Genomic DNA, 16,840 nt, shown 5'->3' on the forward strand with positions numbered 1-16,840 from the left:
CATAATTTTATTTTATCTCAAATCCGGAAGGAAACACCATGATTAATATTTTATGGATCAAATTTTGCATTTTCAAAAGGATTTGATTTGATTTTGGTGGATTGATTTGTTTTTAAAATTGAGTAATTTGATTGGAAATAATTTCCAAACATTGTTTTCACATTTTTATTTGTGGGAATAAATTTTATTTTGTGAAATATGTAGAATCTTTTTTTTGTGAGATATATATTCCCAAGGATGAGTCTAAAATATTATTTGTGAAATTCTCTTTCATAGAAGTGAATTATTCTATTAAAGTGTTGTATTTGTGAAATTATTTACACTCAATTTTATCAATCATAGCACCAAATATCAATGTATATGATTTTATAATTATTACATTATATGTTGCCTTGTTCTTATTTTAATGCTCAATTGTGGAATATCATAAAAGATAATTTTCGAGCAATTCGAAGGCAATCAAAAACTGTTATCCTTGTATTTTTTTGATGTATTATGAGAGTCTTTCTTTTGCTATATTGGTTTGTTGTTGAATTATGAACCAATTAAGATGACAATATGCCAATTTTGCGGAATTTTCTCTAAGTCATCGAAGCTTAATGACTCTACATACAAGGAGAATTCATTACACCTTTTGAGGTTAGTCATGGTTTAGTTAATTTAAATTCTTTTTATTGAATTTGATTACACTTTGATTACACTTGTTCCCTTATTATATAAGAGATGTGAATATCTTATTGGTGTAATATTAATTGACATGACCATTGTGTGATAGAGAATATACTTGAATATTTGTTTAAATATTTTAAAGTCTTGGATTGAAAATCTAACTATCATTCTCTATCAAGTGGGAGAATCTTACATGTCAATTATGTATAATTGAGAAACAAACATCCTTTGTTGATGAATACTCTTTTGTTTATTATGGAGACTTACATTGAGGATATTATAGTTTTTCTTAAATATTTTTTTATGACTATTTTGTCTTTTATCCTCAATGGTGGTGAAATTTAAGTCTCACATATTTCCGCTGCGTTGGTAATTGATTTAAATATTTACTTGTTGATGAGATTATGAGTTTAGCGGTAATAGTTACTCTTCCAAAAGATAGCACATGATTACATGTTGATTTTCTTTTATGTGCTTTTAACGTACTTTTCTACCGCATTGTATCAAACAAAATTATGATGAATGCAAATTGAGACGGTATTGATCGGTTTAGATGCATTTAAATAATGCATATTTTTTTTCGTGTCGTATTTTGACAAGAGTTGTTGATTCCTATGCAAAAAGAATTTCTTGCGTTGATATAGGTCGTTACCACCAAAGTGGGACCACCTTTATTGATTGATTGATGAAATTTCTTTTTGTAGCTTGAGGAATGTTTTTAATCGTAACATGTAGTTTCCTGCCCAAAGGTGGTTATTGCATTTTTCAATTAAAAATTTATTTGGGATAAGTTATTGGAGAATGTTTTGAACTAAGAAATTTGTCTGCCCAAAGGTCACAAATTTCTGAATTCAATACATGCTCATTGATTAATTTACCCGAGGTTTTGACTCGGGGTTATAACCTTAGTTTGTACATTCTGCCCAAAGGTGATTGTACAATTATATTGGCCTCATTATGATAGCTTGTTTATTTTGAGCTATATCTTGTCAATTGATATATTTTAATGCATTCATGTTTTGTCTCATATATTTCCTCAATGGATAATTATTGTGCTTTTATTATGCATGCTTATTGATTAACTTATACGAGATGGAGTTATTGGAGTATATGTCGAACCAAAGAATTTGTTTGCCCAAAGGTGACAATTTCCCAAGTTCAATGTATCCTCATTGATTAACTCATTTGAGGTTTTGGCTAAGGTTTTGACCTTGGTTTGTGCATTCTGCCCAAAGGTGATTGTACAATTATATTGGCCTCGTTATAATAGCTTGTTTATTTTAAGCTATATCTTGTCTTATGACATATTTTAATTCATTCATTTTTTTCCTTATCAATGAATGATTGTTTTGCTTCCATCGAGATCTTAACCGAGTCAACTGTAAGAAATGGAAGTAAGATTTGGAGTTGCCTCTAGGAGAACATGCATGAACTGAAATAACCTTTTGGTCAGTGGGAGATGTCAACTTAATTTCAGATTAATATGATCTAGAAGTAATTGTGAAGTCGATGGGAGTTGTCACCATGATTTAACATTCTAGTTTTGAACTTGTTTTGAAAAATATTTTTCCCTTACCTTCATTTAGGATGAATCTTGTTTGTTTTTCTTTGTTGGAGCAACTTTGTTTTAGTTTTACTCTTGGAGGTAGAAAACTAAGTTTGAGATTAAACTCACATAACCTTGCTTCATCCTTTGTTCATCTATATAAACTGTCTCTAGTAGATAGTTCATGACCGATGAGTCATGGATTAGTATATTTTAATGCTTTATTTAGTTTAGTTTTAAATAAGATTTGATTTGATTTTATTGCATTTTATTTCCTTTTAGAATATTTTACTTTAAATTGCTTTTTATTTTATTTTAGGAACGAATATATGGTGGAAGGTGTCTTGGAGCAAAAGAAAGAGGACCTGGAGCAAATACGGTGCGAAAATACGAAGATACGGAACAAAAATATGTTCCCACCAAGTCAGAAGCTTGGCACGGCCGGTGCCAACATGTGGCACGGCCGTGCCACCTCCGAAGCCTCTTTTGCTGCTTTTTCTTCGAGCCCAAGTTACCCCGTTGCAGCTTTACTGTTTTACCCTTTTAGTTGCTTAGTTTCTAAGTCGATTGTAAAGCTATAAATAGAGTAGCTCTCCACCATAAACATTCACCTTTTACTTTGTTTATTTCAAGCATTATTTCAATTAAAAGTCTTTATTTCCTTTTACTTCCTTTGCAATTTACTTTTATCGCATTCTCTCTTCTTCCCCCATGTCTACGATGAACATGAGTGAGTAGACTTCTTTGTCTTGGGATCGTTGGATAAGTCTAATGACGTAATCCGGATCAAGCCAAGCCTTAAACCCTAATTATTTGTTACCTTAATTCCTAATCTAAATTCACCGTTTTAACATGAATTAATTATTATCAAACCGTGGAAGCGAACGCGGAGGGTTTGATAATGGTTAATTCATCATCACGAATATCAATTCATAAAGCGAACGCGGAGCTTTGATATCCGAACAAGTGAATTTAGACAAGGTTTGCGAAACATGAGAATAGTCTAGCAAACCTTGGGACACATAAAGTTTCGATCTTCAAGGGTCCCAAAGGCAATCACCCATGAGAATAGGTGTGGTTGTTGGAGGGATACACTCACCGACTTCGAGAGGAGCTGTGATATGCTAAAGAGAAACTTGTCCTTAGTAATTAAGATTAACGTATAATTATAAGTTTAAGGCTTGCTTGTGAAAAGATTCGTTATTATGATGAACCAATGATCCCGAGGCTTTTTAATATTATTGTTATTTACTTTCAAAAACTGCACTCTCCAACTTCTTATTTCTTTCTCCTCTAATCATTTTCTAAAAGTTAATTAGATTGACCAACTCCCTAGCGGAACGATAACTCTACTTACTACTATTACTTCGATAGGCCGTGCACTTGCGGTTTGGCTCTATCAAGTTTTTGGCGCCGTTGCCGGGAGTTAACTAATTTAATTAGCTTTTTCTTAGTGATTAGAATTCTCTATTCTTTCTCTTTTCTTTTTATTTTTAACTTTTATTTTTCTCGTTATCGTTACCTTCTTGGGTTCTCAACCTTTTATGCGAAGAACTAGAAATCGAGCGGTATTCATACCCGAAATCAAAAGATTCTTACATAGAAGGAGGAGAGCGGCACAAAATAACACCGCCATGGCCAATCGCACTCTCAAAGAGTATGCAACGCCGTCTACGGCCGAGCCACAAGCCGTTATTGTGTACCCAACGGTTGAGGATGACAACTTTGAAATTAAGCCCGCCTTACTTAACTTGGTGCAGCAAAACCAATTCTCGGGATCCCCCACCGAGGATCCCAATCTTCACATCTCTCGTTTTCCTACGAATTAGTGGAACCATGAAGGAGAACCAAGAGGCCGTAAGACTTCATCTCTTTCCCTTTTCCTTAAGGGATAGAGCTAGCGCTTGGTTCCATTCCCTCGAAGTCGGTTCCATTACTTCATGGGATCAGAATGAGGCAAGCATTCCTTGCCCGTTTCTTTCCACCATCTAAAACCGCTAAACTTAGAGACCAAATCACGCGGTTTAACCAAAAAGATGGGGAATCTCTCTATGATGCGTAGGAGCGTTTCAAAGAAATGCTAAGACTTTGTTCCCACCATGGCCTAGAGAAGTGGCTTATAGTCCACACTTTTTATAATGGCTTGTCTTATACCACTAAGATGTCTGTTGATGCAAATGCGGGTGGAGCACTTATGAACAAGAACTACACGGAGGCGTATGCCTTGATTGAAGACATGGCTCAAAATCATTACAAATGGACCGACGAGAGAGCCATCACTAGTTCTTCATCCTCCAAAAAGGAGGCGGTATGTACGAAGTCTCTAACTATGACCACCTTGCTTCTAAAATTGATACACTAACCGAAAAACTTGAAAAACTCAATGTTAGTGCTATCAATTCTGCTTCTACTCCTTCTTGTGAAATATGTGGTATAACCGGTCATGCCGGTGTTGATTGCCAACTAGGTAGTGTTATTAATGGTGTTGAGCAAATGAATTATGCTCAATACAACCAAGGGATGCGAGAAAATCAAAATTTTTATAAAAACCAAAATCCCTATGGACAAGTAGCACCACCCGGTTATGCAAACAACCAAAGATTCACTCGAAATCCTATTTGGAAATTTTGTTGGAAAACTCTATTGCCAACCAAACCAAACAACTTCAAGAACTTAAAAACCAAACCGGATTTCGAATGATTCTCTTTCCAAGCTCAATACCAAGGTTGATTCTATTGTTACTCACTCTAAAATGCTTGAAACTCAAATCGCTCAAATAGCCCAACAAGTGGCTACCTCTTCCCAAACACCGGGAGTCTTTCCCGGTCAAACCGAAGCCAATCCCAAAGCCCAAGTTAATGTCATATCTTTTGGGGGTAGTAAGTTAAACGAAACTTTTGCTAAGGTTAAAAACATTGGGAAAGAAAGTGTCAAGCCTTTAGGTGATAAAATTGTGATAGAAGAAGCAAAACCGCTTGAAGAAAACAAAACTCCATCCCCCTTAAATCTTGATAAGCTTAAACTAGAGGGTAAGTTTGAAAAATTTGTTAACATACTTAGGAAGATTTGCATTAAACTTCCCTTTGCCGAAGCTTTGTCTAGGATGCCTCTATATGCCAAGTTTTTAAAGGAAATTTTTTCAAAGAAAAGGGCTATAGAGCATAATGAGACAATAGCCTTGGCCAAGGAAACTAGTGCAATCATTCAAGAAGCACCCCCTAAGCTTAGAGATCCAGGTAGCTTTGCCATACCATGTGAAATTGGGAATGAAACCATAAGCAAAGCCTTATGTGACTTAGGAGCTAGTGTTAGTTTGCTGCCTTTGTCTCTTCTCAAAAGGATAGGGATATGAGAATTGAAACCTACCGAGATGGAATTGAAACTTGCCTGATCGTTCTACCATGAAACTTGTAGGATTTGTCGAGGACATACCCGTTAAGATAGAAGGGATATATATCCCAACTGATTTTGTAGTCGTTGACATTGCGGAGGACGAAGACGTCCCCATAATCCTAGGTAGACCTTTCCTAGCCACTGCAGAGCTCTCATAGATGTTAAGAACGGTAGGATAATATTTCAAGTGAGTGATAAGATGGTAGGATTTGAGTTGGAAAACGTTATGAAAGGTCCCGCTCTTTACTCTTGTTGCATGCTTAACGATCATGTTGTGAAAGAACGTTTTATAGCGTCATCTACACAATATGATATCTTTGATCCATTCTAAGGACTCTTTCTAACCGTCAAGCTAATGACATTAAAAGAGCGCTTCGTGGGAGGCAACCCACGCATTTAATTGCTTTTGTTTTGTTTGTTTTTCTTTGTTTTAGGTTGTTTTGTAGGTAATTGTCCAAGTACGATTCAAGAAAATGAAAATTTTTGAAGCCCCCTGGACCGAAGGTTGGCACGGCCCGTGCTAAGACCGGCACGGCCGTGCCGGGTTTTTCAAGCAAAATTGAGGCATGAAGTCGGAATGTTGGCACGGCCCGTGCCAAGGGTGGCACGGCCGTGCCCGATCTCTAGCCCCTATATACTCATATTTTTTCTCTTCTTCTTCCTCATTCACAAACCACAACCCTCTTTCATCTTTCAAACTTCTCTCTAAACCTCCATAACCACCAACCTTCAAACCTTCATATCTTCCTCAAAACTTAACTAAATCAATAAATTCTTTCACTCAATCAATCACAAACTTCATTCCAAACACAAACCATCAATCAAAAACAACTTTCATCCACCCAAACCCATAATTCACCAAAACCCTAATCTTTCAAAACCTAACCCAAACACCACACAATCCTAACCAATCTCCACATCTAAACCCATAAACCTTACTAAAACGGTAACCCCAACCATAAACCAATCCTTTCCACCATAAATTTTCACAAACCCTAAACCTTCATATCCAACACAACCAAGGTCACATGGATTCACGAAGAAGAAGTGGAAAGGAACCGGCAAGCTCTTCGGGTCCTCCCCCAAAGAAGCAAGCACAAGTTAAGAATCATGGAATCCAATTCCGAGACAACAAGCAACGGGATAAGTATAAAATTCTCATCTCTAAAACCTTGCATCCTTCTCGGTATCCCGATTCTAATACTTTAGATGTGCTAGAGATTTTTGATGATGTTTCTAGGTTGATAGGAAAGTTAGGTTGGACTGAGATATTGAAACCTATGCGGGGTTTTGAAAACTTCACTTATGAATTCTTAAGCTCAATTGTTTTTACAAAAGATAAGCTGAATTTTGATAACCCCAACCATAGAGTTTCTTTCCTGTTAATGAATGTCAATTATGATATGTCTCTTGAACACTTTTGTGAGACCTTAGGTTTTGCAAATGAGGGGTATATTCATGATCATTGGGATCCTAGCCTAAAACCGAATAACTATGAACCAAGTGACTTTTGGAAACAAATCACCGGTCTTAACAAATACGTCCCTAGGGCGAACAAAGCTAGCAATATTAACAACCCCGTACTTAGGTACCTTCAGAGGGTAATGGCTTGCACTATTTGGGGTAGAACCGAACTAGGAAACACTAGAACCGATGAGTTGTTCATGTTATGGGCAATGCTCTACAACCACCCCGTCAATACTTGTTTTTATTTGATTGATCACCTAGACTTTGTCGGTACTAGACCGGCCGGTAGAGGAGACATAGTGGTGGGTGGCATCATTACATATATAGCCAGGTGTTTTGGAGTGGGTGAAGATGAGGGGATCAAACCAATTGAGGGAAACAATAGGCTTAACATAGAAACCCTTATTGCTATGAATTTCATCAAACATCGTCCACCCCTTCATTACCAACTTAAGCTAAATGTGACAATCATGTTTTTATTGCCTAACCCATCTCGGACTACTACCGAGGTGGAAGAAAATTGGTTGTATGTTAATGATGTGCGGGTTCTTGGTGAGCAAGATGATGATGAGGGAGAAGGTGCTTACTTGCACCATGATGAAGGAGACGGTGCTAACTTGCACCAAGAGGGGCACCATGGCCATGAAGCCGGTGAGCTTAATGAAAATCAAATATGGACATGGATTGTAATGCCCCGCATGTAAAATTTCGGTATCAGTTATTTTATCATTGGATTTTAAGAGAAGGGCAAAATGGAAATTATGCATAAATCTTCCCGGATCAAATCATATTATTTCAATGGAATACGGGGAATGTATTTTTCGCTTAAAACTTTACGACAATTTTATCGGATATTTTGGTTTAAGAAGAATGTGGAAGGGGCAATTTGGTAATTGTGCCTAAAGGGGTATAATTAACACAAACCACACATTTTCTTTCATTTTTTCTACTTCTTCCTCTCTCTAGACTTCAAATTTTTCTCTCCTCCCTCCTCTAACCTCACGCCTCTCTCTTCCTCTTCCCTCCAATTCATCAAAAATCATCATTTCTTTACCAAACCAACACATAAGGATGTTTTATGAACCTTAGAGCAATTGGGAACTTATGGAGAGCTTGGTTTTTCTATTCCTTCCACTCTTGAGAAAGATTGAAGTTAGGGTTTAAGCAAAGAATGGAAGTTGGAGCTTGTGGCATCAATTAAAGGTAATCTAGAGGTTAGTTTTCTCATAAGCTTTGATTTTTTTAGAAGTTGTGTTGTTGGAAAAATGGAATGAACTTGGATTTGGAATTTAAGAAATATTAGGGAAAAGTGTATTATGAAATTAAGTTGCTATATAAGTGATTTTGAAGCTAGTTATGCATGTTTGGGTGAATAGAAGTGGCTATACTTGGAATTTATGATTTTTGAGACGAAATTAGTATGGCATATATGTGATATTTTGGTTATGGTTTTAACTGTGTATCTTGGAATTGAGTAATTATTAGATTTTCAGATTCTGCACGTAATTCCCTTCAAATCGGATATAAATTTCGTGTGATTTGGATTAGTGACGAACTCAAAAAGTGCGTTTGAAGTTTGGTAATTTCTGCTGGATTTTGTTTACGGGTTTTGGTACAGGGCTTTACTAAAACGGTAATAACTTTTTCTCTGTAACTCCGAATCAGGTGGTTCTTGTTGCTATGGTTAGCTAACGAATTTTCCGTCATTTTGGCACCGGTGTCACGAATTTTGGCACAGTATTGAAGTCAGGAGACAATTTTGAAGTATGGTGACTGATGCAAGATTTGAGCTGAAGACGTCGTTTTCATGTTAGTGTAAAAGATGCTTTTACGGCTTAGGGAAAGGTTTGAGTGCAGAAGCTTGGAGTGGGGAAAGCTTGGTTAGATCTCAGAACTTTCATGGTGAGTTCCTTTAGTTAGTAAAACTTCCCTTTGGGTAGTTTAATTATGCCTTTAGAATGATAATATATGATTTTGATACATTAGGATATAATTAGTGATGTTATAACATTAGGTTAATACCCCTTGCTAGTATACTCTAAAAATAGCTCTTATGATGTTAAATATGTTTTATGGTAGTGTTGAAATTGGAGGAAGGATAATTTGATAAGTTTTAGCGTATGTCCGCACAATTTCGGCTAGTGCTCTGGAAAGTAAATTTGTTGGATTTTTATAACTTTGACACAATTCTTGGATAGTGTAAATGAAACTTTTATGGGAATAATGACTTTTAGCTTGTTTAAGAATTTTAACACTCATTTTATCGAATATGTAGCCGAAATGTGTAAAATGTCCTCCAACCATATACTACCATAATGAGTATTTAATGGTGTAAGAGATTTGTTTAGAGTAAATCAGCCATGAATAATAGTATGGGTAAGTCACTAACCCGGGTAAATTACCATTCTAGAGAAGAGAATATTTATTGACACTTTTCGATTGAAGACGAGAATTTAAGTCTCTTTATCGGGTATGATATTAATTGAATTATTAAATTGTGGCTTTTGCTATCCTCGCCGGTTAGGATACAAAAGGTTCCCGCTAGTTGGAATGGGCACTATCCGTGAGGATGACCCCACAAGAATCGGAGGAGTCCGGTATTCCCGTTAGTTGGATTTCCCGTCGGCTGGAAATATATATATACCGGTTATCGTAGGAATAAATTCCGTGGTTACTCCACTGGGTTTATTCGTAAAATCAACTCGTATAATATTGTTTGTTCAACGCTAACATTTCTAACATAATATGTCGGACATTATGAATATAATTATGAGTATGATTTCGGCATTAGTATCGTAGCCGACTCGGCATTTCGTATAGCGATCCTAGTTATCCCCCGATCGCTCGCTATGCATGACAAAATTGTATAAACCCAAAATGGGTTGAGTTTAGAGACGATGGCGATCCTAGGTTCCCCGAGTTTGCCTACGGCCTAGGATAGGTGGAACTCACCGAGACATCCCGTCTCACCCCAATCCCTTTTATTTTATTTCGGATCGGCGGGTTGTACGTGGCAAGGAGACAATACAGAGGCCGAATGATATATTTTCACATGCTCGTGTCGTACTAGTTCGGATTATTTATCATGGTTCCGTACATGTATTCGGATAGCAAATGTACGATCCTGCGGTGATGTATATATTTATTCGGTCGAAATTTTTATTATTGTAATTTTAATGTATCCGGTACTAAATTTAACGCACATTCTAAATATTCTAGATAAGTTTAGTATGGGCGTTACAATTTGGTATCGTAGCCGGTCGATCCGTATCGTGCCTTGGGTCATTAGAATTCAATAAAATGCGAGTGGGACCATTGAGTTACGGATATTTATTCTAAATGTCATATCTATCGAGCTTGATCAACTCATACTAGTATATGACGGTTAGAACAAATGTCCGAGAGCCGAATAGGACCTCGGAGGAATGAAGCGTACGAAGGAGGAAAGTCCGGGTGTCGGGTTTTATAGCGGATTTTGTTAAGGAAGTATTCGACGCCGGATGGTGGCCGATAAACCGTGAAGCCGAAGATTTTTTCAAGGACACAAGAGAAATGTAAAGATTAAGACGGAGTACTTGATATTATTAAACCGCACTTTATATGTGAATATGAGAGAAGAAAGAAACTCGGGAACGATTGTAACCTTTACATAAGCCGTAATATAGGAAGTATGATGTAAAGTATGGAGAAATAATTCGGAGTACGAATTTAAGAATACATGAATAGCAAGAGGAATTTGATATGAGGAAAATTATCACACGATTAATGGAATCCATAAGCTTTCGGTCGAAGTAGAGGATGTAAGAAGTGAAGGACATGAAGGCTCGGAGCGAGCAGGATTTATGTTTGAGTTGTTAAGTGAATTAATTTGAAATTAAGCGAATTATTTTGGGACGGACAAAGATGATCCCTCTACACGGTCGTTGAATGGATATCGCAAGCCGGATAAATCATGTCGGATTAGTCGCACCTTCCGAATTTTAAGTGCTAGATTTATGAATCAAGAAGTGAAGATGCTATGCAGCATAAGAGTCAAGAAGGATGAATAAATAGTAGTGGAAAAATCCTTACGGAGTAGAGCAGGATTTGGATGTATTTTTATTAGAAAGGAATTGCGTAAAAGTTAAACTAATAAGGATTGTACGCTAAGGAAATTTAATAAGACCCCTTGCATTTATCATGATATTAAGTTGTTCTTCGAACTAAGAAATACAAGTATAACAAGAAGTGGAAAGAGATCCCGTAATGGTCGGGGGAGACAAGATGTAACTTTTAATCGAAACAAAAAAAAAGAAAGAAAAGAGAAGACCGAATAAGAAGTTGCCAAAGTACGGTGAACTAATGGACGAATGATGTCAAGCTCTTTCAACGTAATGTCGAGGACAAGAATGTATTAACGCATGAATACAATGGGTTGATGAGTTAAGGATTAATTAAGATTTTTGAATTTGAAAATTATTTTAAGGTTACGCTACGTAAAAAAAATTGTCGCTAGTGTAAAAGAGTTAAGAACGAAGTAAATTATTGAGGAGTATGCGAGTGTCTTGAAAACCAAAAGAATGATTTTGTTAACTAAATAGAATTTTGGGAGTCGAAGTTATTACGAGAGGAGATCGTAAATGTAACTGTCATTACGGACAAGAACAAACTAAATGGAAATAAGCCTCAAATATTCAAGTATGTTTTAGTTCATAAATAATGTGAATATGAGAATCATTCAAGGAACACTTTGCGAGAACAAGTATGTAGTGCATGTTTAAAGAAAAAAATTGCGGTATTTGAAAATGACTCGTCGGTGATTATAAGTCGGTGCTCGAAATAGCAAGAAGTGCAGAGTTAGCCCAATGTTCATAACATGTAGTAATGAGATGGAGAAATTTACAAGTATGGTTGGAGCAAGACGCCTAAGCGAAGTGAACTAATAAATCGAGTAGCGAAGCGAGATATTAATCAGCAAGAAGTAACAGAATGTGCAAAATTTTAAGACTTTGAATGAGATATTTATGGGAAATTTTTGAGACAAACTAAGAATTTTCCAAACCACGAAATTTAGAGAAATTAAAAGTTCAAGTAGATGAAGAGGATGCAGTAAGAGTATGATAGACGTGTTCTCACCGTGTTAAATTTAAAGAAATTGGAATCACCTATAGTATGTAACCCGGTTAATCGACGCGGTGATTTCAAAGAATGACTTAGAAGTATCGCATTAGTTAAAAAGGAGTCATATATGAGGCAACGAATATGAATGTTGTATCTTGAAGATTTTATTTTTATTTTGGGTTGAAATACTATCATGGAATATACGGTATATTAACATGTATCCGAGGGAACATATACTACTCGTAATATGAATGCAAATGCTTGAATGCAATTTTAGTCGTGAAGTTCGTAAATCTAGCTCCATATTTTTTTAGGTATAGAAAAGATTGATATCACACAAGTTAGAAAATTATGTGAGTTACGGTATAGGACTACGCATGTTCGGGTTATGAGTATGGAATTAAGAAAAGATGATAAGACATTCCCTAGAGTAACAAACTCTATAAAAATATTGTTCAAGAATGAAATGTATATTTTGAATATATAAGTTCAAGAGAAGATCTATGATGATACGTTCTACTCATCCTAATATGATCAAGGTGTATGATCTAGGTGTATCGTGATTGATTTAAAATATGGTATAGATGAAGCAAAGTTGAATGACTACAAATATATGTCATGTATTAAGCTATCGGTTGTATTACCTCGTGTATTGTGTACTCGTCGGTCGGTGCACCATTTCTCATATAAGATTTATATTTTTAATGTACTCGCCGGTTAGTACATTATGTATTTAAATACGATTTATGGATTGTACTCGTCGGTTAGTACTTCCATCAAATGTTTGAGGTAGCACCATGTTGAGTTTATTCATATAAAACATAACGTATATCGAAGTAACATTTTCCTATTTATGTTTTGATTAACGAAGAAAGTTGAAATAATTCTTACTTTCGATGAAATAGACTTGACGTCGAGATATTGCTCGAGTAGGGACGATCTTATACGAGTATGGTACGATTATCATTATGAGACCTCGTTATTTGGGGCATAGTTCGTAAATAAAATTTTATTGGGACCGGACATAGCATGAAAGATCACTCAAAGGTCATATCCGTCCAAGACCGGTTAAAAGTTAACGAAGTCGATAGAAGTGTTACTTTAGTAAACGTATGAGATTTTTCAAGAATTCGGTAAAGGTAAACAAGTAGGAGTAACCTAAGACAATTTATAAGGAGCATGTGGAACAAGGAATTTACTCGAAAGATGTCGATGCATCGGTTAGCTTTACAATCCACTATGTTCGGAATGTGTATAATGAATTCCACAAATCACAAACAAGAAGGTTATTATCGAATCTTTTCGACATATGAGATAGGAAAACATGTCCCGAAATCAAATTTTGACCTATTAATTCAAGTCGGTTTGTATTTATGGTTATGTAGTTAGGAGGCTTTATGTAACAAGGGAAACCGCTAATTTAGTCGGTTAGAAAGAATCGAGCGGTAATAAACGTATGTTGGAGTCTAAAGTTTGAAGTATAGAGGAATTATTTATGCTTATTAGCAAGTAAATCCTTAAAAATTTCGAGGACGAAATTTCTTTAAGGGAGGTAGAGTGTAATGCCCCGCATGTAAAATTTCGGTATCGGTTATTTTATCATTGGATTTTAAGAGAAGGGCAAAATGGAAATTATGCATAAATCTTCCCGGATCAAATCATATTATTTCAATGGAATACGGGGAATGTATTTTTCTCGCTTAAAACTTTTACGACAATTTTATCGGATATTTTGGTTTAAGAAGAATGTGGAAGGGGCAATTTGGTAATTGTGCCTAAAGGGGTATAATTAACACAAACCACACATTTTCTTTCATTTTTTCTACTTCTTCCTCTCTCTAGACTTCAAATTTTTCTCTCCTCCCTCCTCTAACCTCACGCCTCTCTCTTCCTCTTCCCTCCAATTCATCAAAAATCATCATTTCTTTACCAAACCAACACATAAGGATGTTTTATGAACCTTAGAGCAATTGGGAACTTATGGAGAGCTTGGTTTTTCTATTCCTTCCACTCTTGAGAAAGATTGAAGTTAGGGTTTAAGCAAAGAATGGAAGTTGGAGCTTGTGGCATCAATTAAAGGTAATCTAGAGGTTAGTTTTCTCATAAGCTTTGATTTTTTTAGAAGTTCTGTTGTTGGAAAAATGGAATGAACTTGGATTTGGAATTTAAGAATTATTAGGGAAAAGTGTATTATGAAATTAAGTTGCTATATAAGTGATTTTGAAGCTAGTTATGCATGTTTGGGTGAATAGAAGTGGCTATACTTGGAATTTATGATTTTTGAGACGAAATTAGTATGGCATATATGTGATATTTTGGTTATGGTTTTAACTGTGTATCTTGGAATTGAGTAATTATTAGATTTTCAGATTCTGCACGTAATTCCCTTCAAATCGGATATAAATTTCGTGTGATTTGGATTAGTGACGAACTCAAAAAGTGCGTTTGAAGTTTGGTAATTTCTGCTGGATTTTGTTTACGGGTTTTGGTACAGGGCTTTACTAAAACGGTAATAACTTTTTCTCTGTAACTCCGAATCAGGTGGTTCTTGTTGCTATGGTTAGCTAACGAATTTGCCGTCATTTTGGCACCGGTGTCACGAATTTTGGCTCAGTATTGAAGTCAGGAGACAATTTTGAAGTATGGTGACTGATGCAAGATTTGAGCTGAAGACGTCGTTTTCATGTTAGTGTAAAAGATGCTTTTACGGCTTAGGGAAAGGTTTGAGTGCAGAAGCTTGGAGTGGGGAAAGCTTGGTTAGATCTCAGAACTTTCATGGTGAGTTCCTTTAGTTAGTAAAACTTCCCTTTGGGTAGTTTAATTATGCCTTTAGAATGATAATATATGATTTTGATACATTAGGATATAATTAGTGATGTTATAACATTAGGTTAATACCCCTTGCTAGTATACTCTAAAAATAGCTCTTATGATGTTAAATATGTTTATGGTAGTGTTGAAATTGGAGGAAGGATAATTTGATAAGTTTTAGTGTGTGTCCGCACAATTTCGGCTAGTGCTCTGGAAAGTAAATTTGTTGGATTTTTATAACTTTGACACAATTCTTGGATAGTGTAAATGAAACTTTTATGGGAATAATGACTTTTAGCTTGGTTAAGAATTTTAACACTCATTTTATCGAATATGTAGCCGAAATGTGTAAAATGTCCTCCAACCATATACTACCATAATGAGTATTTAATGGTGTAAGAGATTTGTTTAGAGTAAATCAGCCATGAATAATAGTATGGGTAAGTCACTAACCCGGGTAAATTACCATTCTAGAGAAGAGAATATTTATTGACACTTTTCGCTTGAAGACGAGAATTTAAGTCTCTTTATCGTGTATGATATTAATTGAATTATTAAATTGTGGCTTTTGCTATCCTCGCCGGCTAGGATACAAAAGGTTCCCGCTAGTTGGAATGGGCACTATCCGTGAGGATGACCCCACAAGAATCGGAGGAGTCCGGTATTCCCGTTAGTTGGATTTCCCGTCGGTTGGAAATATATATATACCGGTTATCGTAGGAATAAATTCCAGGGTTACTCCACTGGGTTTATTCGTAAAATCAACTCGAGATAATATTGTTTGTTCAACGCTAACATTTCTAACATAATATGTCGAGACATTATGAATATAATTATGAGTATGATTTCAGCATTAGTATCGTAGCCGACTCGGCATTTCGGATAGCGATCCTAGTTATCCCCCGATCGCTCGGCTATGCATGACAAAATTGTATAAACCCAAAATGGGTTGAGTTTAGAGACGAGATGGCGATCCTAGGTTCCCCGAGATTGCCTACGGCCTAGGATAGGTGGAACTCACCGAGACATCCCGTCTCACCCCAATCCCTTTTATTTTATTTCAGATCGGCGGGTTGTACGTGGCAAGGAGACAATACAGAGGCTGAATGATATATTTTCACATGCTCGTGTCGTACTAGTTCGGATTATTTATCATGGTTCCGTACATGTATTCGGATAGCAAATGTACGATCCTGCGGTGATGTATATATTTATTCGGTCGAAATTTTTATTATTGTAATTTTAATGTATCCAAGTACTAAATTTAACGCACATTCTAAATATTCTAGATAAGTTTAGTATGGGCGTTACATGGATTCACAATGAAATCGAGAGGATGAGCACCGAGCAACAAAGGCAAGGTGTTGAGATCTCCGGCCTTCGCAATGAAGTTCAAAGGGGCAACCGTGTCAATGATGAAAATAATGAGATGCTCCGTCGGATGATGCAACAGCTCCAACTTCAAGGTCCTTCATATGGACCTCAATAAATTGTGAGCTTTCCTCTTCCTCTCTTCCCTTCTCTCCTCTCTCTCTCCTACTCTTCTTCTACTCCTTCTTTCTTCTTCTTCTTCTTCTTCTTCTTCTTCTTCTTCTTCTTCTTCTTAATTTCTTTTCTTTTTGAATCATTGAGGACAATGCTTCCCCTAAGTGTGTGTGTGTGTGTGTGTGTGTGTGTGTGTGGGGGGGGGGGGGGGGGGTGGTAATAAAGTGTCTAGAGTCGTAGTGTCCAAACTCCCTTGAACTTTATTCTTTTTGTTTTGTTTTTATAGCAAGAGGCATGACTAGTAGCTTGTTTTTAATGTAGAAAATGGCATGAAATTTTTTGGTTTGTCTCTTCTTTAGGTTGCTCCTT

At 36.2% G+C, this 16,840-nt stretch overlaps 2 long non-coding RNA genes and 1 other non-coding gene across 4 annotated transcripts; 2 read left to right on the forward strand and 1 right to left on the reverse strand.

The window, feature by feature from the left end:
• Positions 1–4,214: 4,214 nt before the first annotated feature.
• LOC146941090 (small nucleolar RNA R71) lies at positions 4,215–4,321 on the reverse strand. Its single transcript, XR_015033672.1, has one exon. It is a non-coding gene; the product is annotated as a small nucleolar RNA R71 (small nucleolar RNA).
• A 3,693-nt stretch (positions 4,322–8,014) lies between these two features.
• On the forward strand, positions 8,015–8,977 carry LOC146941091 (uncharacterized). 2 transcript variants are annotated; one of them, XR_015032249.1, is made up of 3 exons: positions 8,015–8,289; positions 8,569–8,708; positions 8,814–8,977. It is a non-coding gene; the product is annotated as an uncharacterized LOC146941091 (long non-coding RNA). The 2 variants fall into 2 exon arrangements; XR_015032250.1 differs by having other exon boundaries at positions 8,016–8,289; positions 8,561–8,708.
• A 1,655-nt stretch (positions 8,978–10,632) lies between these two features.
• Positions 10,633–16,287, forward strand: LOC146941092 (uncharacterized). Its single transcript, XR_015032248.1, has 2 exons — positions 10,633–14,265; positions 14,717–16,287. It is a non-coding gene; the product is annotated as an uncharacterized LOC146941092 (long non-coding RNA).
• The last annotated feature ends 553 nt before the right edge of the window (positions 16,288–16,840 follow it).

The sequence above is a fragment of the Medicago sativa genome, chromosome 3 (assembly GCF_051527215.1).
Source record: "Medicago sativa cultivar Bolivia chromosome 3, Bolivia_mono, whole genome shotgun sequence".
Classification (NCBI taxonomy): domain Eukaryota; kingdom Viridiplantae; phylum Streptophyta; class Magnoliopsida; order Fabales; family Fabaceae; genus Medicago; species Medicago sativa.